The 7,861-nt window shown below is 42.6% G+C and overlaps 1 non-coding gene across 1 annotated transcript; it reads left to right on the top strand.

The window, feature by feature from the left end:
- The first annotated feature begins 3,062 nt into the window (after positions 1–3,062).
- Positions 3,063–3,169, top strand: LOC133045400 (U6 spliceosomal RNA). The gene has a single exon (XR_009690261.1). It is a non-coding gene; the product is annotated as a U6 spliceosomal RNA (small nuclear RNA).
- Positions 3,170–7,861: the final 4,692 nt, after the last annotated feature.

Raw genomic sequence — 7,861 nt, 5'->3', positions numbered from 1 at the left:
CTGAACTGAGGCTATTAGAGAGCTTCCCTGGTGGCTTAGTTGCTAAAAAATCTGCCTGCAATGCAGAAGACATGTGTTCGATCCCTGGGTCAGGAAGATCCCCTAGAGAAGGAAACGGCAACCCACCCCAGTATTCTTGCCTGGAAATGTCCATGGACAAAGGAGCCTGGCGGGCTACAGTCCATGGGGTCAAAAGAGACAGAGACAACTCAGGGAGTAAGCTAGCAGCCACCACAAGGCTATCAGGAAAAGAAGCAATGCATGTGAACAGATGGTTCACAGGAGAAAATGCAGACAGACAGAAAACTTAAGACAAGGTGCTTAATCTTGACTCAGGATAAAATAGCCAAGATGTGATAATTGGAAGGAGAACAGCAAACCTGGGACTCCCCTGAGCCCCTTCTTGGATTTACCTCAGACTTCTTTTTAAACATTCTAACACCTTTACCAGGGTAGAGCTGATCGATCAAGATTGCTTGTCATAAACAAACCACTGGAATTTGTTAATGTGAGGAGCAAGGAAGTCCAGAAAGTGGAAGCTGAGTTGCACAGCCTCTCTCTTTGTGTAACTAACAAAGTCTAAAAACCAAGAAGCTGTAAACCTGAGACGGGCTCCTCTGGGCCGACCTGAGTCACACGTGGTCACTAGGAGCTCCTCTGGGCCGACCTGAGTCACACGTGGTCACTGTGAGCTCCTCTGGGCCGACCTGAGTCACACACGTGGTCGCTATGAGCTCCTCTGGGCCGACCTGAGTCACACACGTGGTCGCTATGAGCTCCTCTGGGCTGACCTGAGTCACACACGTGGTCGCTACCATCTTACTCTGACACTGACACCAGTTGCACTGGAGCCAAGAGGAACACTTTTTGGAAGCTGCATCTGATAGTTTGAGGTCCCTGCAGAGAAGAATGCTAACTCCTTGCTCCTGCTCACTTTGTTTTATTGTGAATTATTAGTGGAGTCCGGTGTTAGGGAAGATCTATGGTTTGCTGAATCAGCTCTCACAACACGACATTTTGCCATGATATCATCACTTTCATTCCCCTATCAGGGTGACAAAAATAACAGCCGTGGGGAAAGAAGAATGTTTATACATTGCTGGTAGGATAAGAAAGTAACATGTGGAATTTATCAATGCAGAGCACAATTGCAAATGCCTCTACCCTTCCCTCTTTCAGTTCCCCTTCTAGAGATGGATGCTAAAGATACAGCAGCAAAAACTGAAACCAGATAAAACCAAAAAAGCAGTAACAAATGAAACCTCCATACGGACAAGGCTATTCCTTGCAGCCCTATTTGAAATAGTGGGAGATTGGAAATAGCACAAACGACTATCTGCAGAAACGGGATTTAATAAGCAATAGAATGTCCACATAATAGAGCGCAAAGAGACGGCTGAAAAAATAGGGAATACCTTATTAACATGATGCTGTGAAGCGGTTTCCAGAATATGTTTTGTTTCTTTTTTAATTGGAAGAAAATTGTTTCAGAATTTTGTGTTGGTTTTTTGCCATACAACGATGGGAAACAGCCATAATTTTATATATATATCCCTTCCCTCCAGAGCCCCCCCACCCCCAGGTCATCCCAGAGCACCTGGCTGGGCTCCCAGTGCTGCAGACACCCCTCAGCAGCTGGCGTCTCACACCTGACGGCGTGCATGTGATGCTACTCTCTCCGTTCATCCCCCCCACCCCCCACCGTGTCCGCAAGTCCGTCCCCTACACCTGCATCTCCACTCGTTCCCTGCAGTAGGTTCATCAGGACCATTTCTCTAGATCCCATATACACATGCATTAATACATAATAAGGTATTTGTTTCTCTCTTTCTGACTTATTCCACTCTGTATAGCAGGCTCTATATATCTTTAAGTGGGGAAAAGAAAAACAAGATATAGAATAGTAGGTAGAAGAGCTACATTTTATCTAAGAAATGAGCATTACACTAATATAAACATATACATATATATATACATTTGCTTATAATATAAATATACAATGAAAGGATAAACCAGAAATGTTAAAAATAAAAGATAATCCATAAAGCAAAGGAAAAAATAGGTCAAGGAGCAGGGATAAAAGCTAAAATTCTATGGATATTTCTTGATTTATCAATTTAAATTTTACACAGTTATAAAACAAAGTCTTTCTAAAAAAACCTAAAATGAAAGCAAAATACAACAAAGCAACCGAATGAGTATTGATTTGTGGCTTAACCAAACATTCAGAAATTATTCTAAATGACTTTAAAACACAGTAATTTGACAGTATATCCTTAGTGGGATACACTATAAGGGCAAAGATGTTTTAATAAAGTGGTATCATTTTTCTCACAGACATACACACAAATGTGTGATTAATCATATATATGCAAATAGCTATATTATTATTCTGATACACATTTATAAACATGATGAAAATTAAAGCAAAGAAGTAGCTAGTAACCACGATTTTTCATCATAAAAGAAATTCAAATATAAAATCAAAGAAATTAAATAAAAATCTTGTAACCACAAGTTTAAATGGGTAATAGCAGTATAAATTCATGGTTTACTTTTTTCTGAAGGATTAAGTGTATACCCTATCTCTGTCCACTAAAAGGCCAAGAGACAGAGACCAGCCTGTAGATGCCAAGAACTAGGGCTATCTGGAGAAACAGCACGTGCCAGGTCTGGGGCAGGCAAAGTACACGCGGAGTTAGGAACACCTCGTGCCAGGAACCAGGAAAGCTGTAAGAGACTCTTGACATTATGTCCAAAGGACTCAGGAGTGATTTGAACAAGCTCCCCTCAGCCAGAGATAAAAAGAATTAAGCCTCAAAAAAGGAAGAAAAAGGAAAAAAAGACAAGGGGTGGAAAAACAGCTGTGTTAAAATACTCAAACTGGGGCTCTCTGACAACCTAGAGGGATGGGGTGGCGTGGGAGATGGGAGGGAGGTTCCGGAGGGAGAGGACCTACAATACCTACGGCTGATTCATGATGCTCGGCAGAGTCCAGGACAATACTGAAAGCAATTATCCTTCAATTAAAAATAAAGTTTTTAAAAAAATACATTCAGTCAGTGCTCAGTTCGGCAGCACATATACTAAAATTGGAACGATACAGAGAAGATTAGCATGGCCCTTGCACAAGGATGACACGCAAATTCGTGAAGCGTTCCATATTTTTAAAGTCTACAAGCAATAAATGCTGGAGAGGGTGTGGAGAAAAGGGAACCCTCTTACACTGTTGGTGGGAATGCAAACTAGTACAGCCGCTATGGAGAACAGTGTGGAGATTTCTTAAAAAACTGGAATTAGAACTGTCATATGACCCAGCAATCCCACTCCTGGGCATACACACTGAGGAAACCAGATCTGAAAGAGACACGTGCACCCCAATGTTCATCGCAGCACTGTTTATAATAGCCAGGACATGGAAGCAACCTAGATGCCCATCAGCAGATGAATGGATAAGAAAGCTGTGGTACATATACACCATAGAATATTATTCAGCCGTTAAAAAGAATACATTTGAATCAGTTCTAGTGAGATGGATGAAACTGGAGCCCATTATACAGAGTGAAGTAAGCCAGAAAGATAAACACCAATACAGAATACTAACACATATATATGGAATTTAGAAAGATGGTTAACAATAACCCTATATGCAAGACAGAAAAAGAGACACAGATGTATAGAACAGACTTTTGGACTCTATGGGAGAAGGCGAAGGTGGGATGATCTGAGAGAACAGCATCGAAACGTGTATATTATCAAAGGTGAAACAGATCACCAGCCCAGGTTGGATGCATGAGACAAGTGCTCGGGGCTGGTGCACTGGGATGACCCAGAGGGATGGGGTGGGGAGGGAGGGGGGGAGGGGGTTCAGGGTGGGGAACACATGTAAATCCATGGCTGATTCATGTCAATGTATGGCAAAAACCACTACAATATTGTAAAGTAACTAGCCTCCAACTAATAAAAATAAATGAAAAAATAAAAAGTACATTCATGATAATACTAAAAAATAATAGTAAAATCATTTAAACAGAAAAAAGAAACCTTAGTTCATCATCTTTGTAAACTAAGGGAAAGTAATGCACAGAATTCTCCAAGCCAGGCTCCAGCAGCGCGTGAACCGCGAGCTACAGAAGTGCAAGCTAGATTTAGAAAAGGCAGAGGAACCAGAGATCAAATTGCCGACATTCGTTGGATCATTGAAAAAGCGAGAGAGTTCCAGAAAAACATCTATTTCTGCTTTATAAACTTTGCCAAAGACTCTGACTGTGTGGATCACAACAAACTGTGGAAAATTCTTAAAGAGATAGGAATACCAGACCACCTGACCTGCCTCCTGAGAAATCTGAATGCAGGTCAGGAAGCAACAGTTAGAACTGGACGTGGAACAACAGACTGGTTCCAAATAGGAAAAGGAGTATACCAAGGCTGTATATTGTCACCCTGCTTATTTAGCTTGTGTGCAGAGTACATCATGAGAAACGCTGGGTGGATGAAGCACAAGCTGGAATCAAGATTGCCGGGAGAAATATCAATAACCTCAGATATGAAGATGACACCACCCTTATGGCAGAAAGCAAAGAAAGCCTCTTGATGAAAGTGAAAGAGAGAGTGAAAAGTTGGCTTAAAACTCAACATTCAGAAAACTAAGATCATGGCATCTGGTCTCACTGCTTCATAGCAAATAGATGGGGAAACAATGGAAACAGTAGCTGACTTTATTTCTTTGGCTCCGAAATCACTGCAGATGGTGACTGCAGCCATGAAATTAAAAGACACTTGCTCCTTGGAAGAAAAGCTATGATCAGCCTAGATAGCATATTAAAAAGCAGAGACATTTCCTTGCCAGCAAAGGTCCGTCTAGTCAAAGCTATGGCTTTTCCACTAGTCATGTATGGATGTGAGAGTTGGAACATAAAGAAAGCTGAGCAACAAAGAATTGATGCTTTTGAACTGTGGTGTTGGAGAAGACTCTTGAGAGTCCCTTGGACTGCAAGGAGATCCAACCAGTCCATCCTAAAGGAGATCAGTCCTGGGTGTTCATTGGAAGGACTGATGTTGAAGCTGAAACTCTAATACTGTGGCCGCCTGATGTGAAGAACTGACTCTTTTGAAAAGACCCTGATGCTGGGAAAGATCGAAGGCGGGAGGAGAAGGGGACCACAGAGGATGCGATGGTTGGATGGCATCACCGACTCAATGGACATGAGTATGGGTGGACTCCAGGAGTTGGTGATGGACAGGGAGGCCTGGCGTGCTGCAGTCCATGGGGCCGCAAAGAGTCGGACATGACTGAGCGACTGAAATGAACTGAACTGAAGGGAAAATAATCGAGCACTTTTCCTGCCAGTCCTCTGTGAACTGCACTTCACGGTGACCATACAATAGATCAGGGAAATTGTTCAGCTCAGAAAAGTCGCAGGTAACCCACGCACACACGTAGAAAGACCACTAGGATGGGACAACTTGCCACTTTCAGTGCATGCGTGCTCAGTCCTGTCTGACTCTTTATGACCCCATGGACTGTAGCCTGCTAGGCTCCTCTGTCCATGGGATTTCCCAGGCAACAATACTGGAGTGAGTTGCCATTTCCTACTTCAGGGGATCTTCCTGAACCAAGGATAGAACCCATAGCTCATGTGTCTCCCACATTGGCAGGCAGATTCTTTACCACTGAGCCACTTTGAAAGCCTACTGAAATAATGAATACTTTAAGGTGAAAAGCCAATAAGGAACTCCATAATGGATGGGTCAATCATAACACCACCCAAACAACACCAGACATCCTATTCTTCCTGCTGGGATGCTGAAGGCAGCACCACCTCCTACCTATATTCTCCAGGGATGGGAAAGAGGGAACTCGACTCCACTTAGAAAAATATCAAATGACAGTGTGACCTCTTAAATGATGCCACGGGAAGCAACCAACAAAATCCACGATGGCAGTGATTCAGAACAATCTAGTTTCTCCAACCAGGTTGGAGGGAAGCGAGAAGAGGGAGTGGGAAGTGAATCTGCGCACATGTGGACTTTGAATTCTGATTTGGAAAAAAAAAATCATCTAAAAAGAAAATGTGTGCACTTTCCTGGTGGTCCAATAGTTAAGAATCTGCCTGCCAGTGCAGGAAGCATAGGTTCGATCCCTGGTCTGGGAAGATCCCACAGCCACAGGGCAACGAAGCCCACGGGCCCTGGAGTGTGTGCCCTGCAACAAGAGCAGACATCACAACGAGAAGCCGCACCCGGAGAGGAGCGCCTCTCGCCACAGCTGGAGAAGGCCCGCACGCAGCAGTGAAGACCCAGCACGGCCAGAATCAAACAAGTAAAAAATAAATAAAATTTTTAAAAAGAAATGTGACACATGCTGAGACATTTTAAGATTGATTAGATACTTCATAAAATTAAGGAATTTTTGTTATTTTCTGCATTTAATGATCGTGTTATGATTATGGAAGTGTTGATGCAAGACAAGAAGCGACAGAACTGGACATGGCGCAAGAGACTGGCTCAAAAATGGGAAAGAAGTATGTCAGGCTGTATATTGTCACCCTGCTTATTTAGCTTATGTGCAGAGTACATCATGAGAAACGCTGGGCTGGATGAAGCAAAATCTGGAATCAAGATTGCTGGGAGAAATATCAATAACCTCAGATATGCAGATGATGTCACTTCAATGGCAGAAAATGAACAGGAACTAAAGAGCCTCTTGATGAAAGTAAAAGAGGAAAGTGAAAAAGCTGGCTTAAAGTTCAAATTCAAAAAACTAAGATCATGGCATCCAGTCCCATCACTTCATGGCAAATAGATAGGGGAACAATGGAAACAGTGACAGACTTTATTTTCTTGGGCTCCAAAATCACTGCAGATGGTGACTGTAGCCATGAAATTAAAAGACACTTGCTCCTTGGAAGAAAAGCTATGACCAACCTAGACAGCATTTAAAAAGCAGAGACATTACTTTGCCCACAAAGGTCTGTCTAGTCAAGGCTATGGTTTTTCCAGTGGTCATGTATCGATGTGAGAGTTGGACTATAAAGAAAGCTGAGCACTGAAGAATTGATGCTTTTGAACTGTGGTGTTGGAGAAGACTCTTGAGAGTCCCTTGGACAGCAAGGAGATCCAACCAGTCCATCCTAAAGATCAGTCCTGAGTGTTTATTGGAAGGACTGATGTTGAAGCTGAAACTCCGAAACTGTGGCCACCTGATGCGAAGAGCTGATTCATTAAAAAAGACCCTGATGCTGGGAAAGATTGAAGGTGGAAGAGAAGGGGACAACCGAGGATGAGCTGGTTGGATGGCATCACCGACTCAATGGATATGAGTTTGAGCAAACTCCGGGAGACGGTGATGGACAGGGAGGCCTGGCGTGCTGGGGTCCTTGGGGTCGCAGAGTCGAACATCCCTTGGTGACTGAGCAGCAATAAGGAAGTGCTGACAGATGAAAACAATATGATGTCCAGGATGGCTTTCAAAGCAATCCAGTGTAAAGGGATAAGGGGCAAAGAGAGGACATTAAGAAAAAAAACACATTTGGCTGAAAATGACTGAATCTGGTTGATAGATGTATGGGGGTTTATTACACAATTCTCTCTACTTTGGTGTACGTTTGAAATTTTCCATAGTAAACTAATATATATACACACACACAGAGAAACAGGCACAAAGATGTTAACTAACTTGCCCAAGACGGATAAGCTAGTCAGTGAGCTATTAACATGAGACAAATTAAAAATGTGTACAAATCACTGAAACTTTGAGGAGAGGGATTATGCCTTATCTTTTTTTAAATCTCCTATTTTTAACAGAGTATTTGGCACATAAATGCCTAATAAAATCTTGTTGCATGGCATATTTGTAATT

Source organism: Dama dama, chromosome 23, assembly GCF_033118175.1.
Source record: "Dama dama isolate Ldn47 chromosome 23, ASM3311817v1, whole genome shotgun sequence".
Taxonomy (NCBI): domain Eukaryota; kingdom Metazoa; phylum Chordata; class Mammalia; order Artiodactyla; family Cervidae; genus Dama; species Dama dama.
Note: the sequence above shows the minus strand (reverse complement) of the source record. Positions and strands in the feature narration are given on the sequence as shown.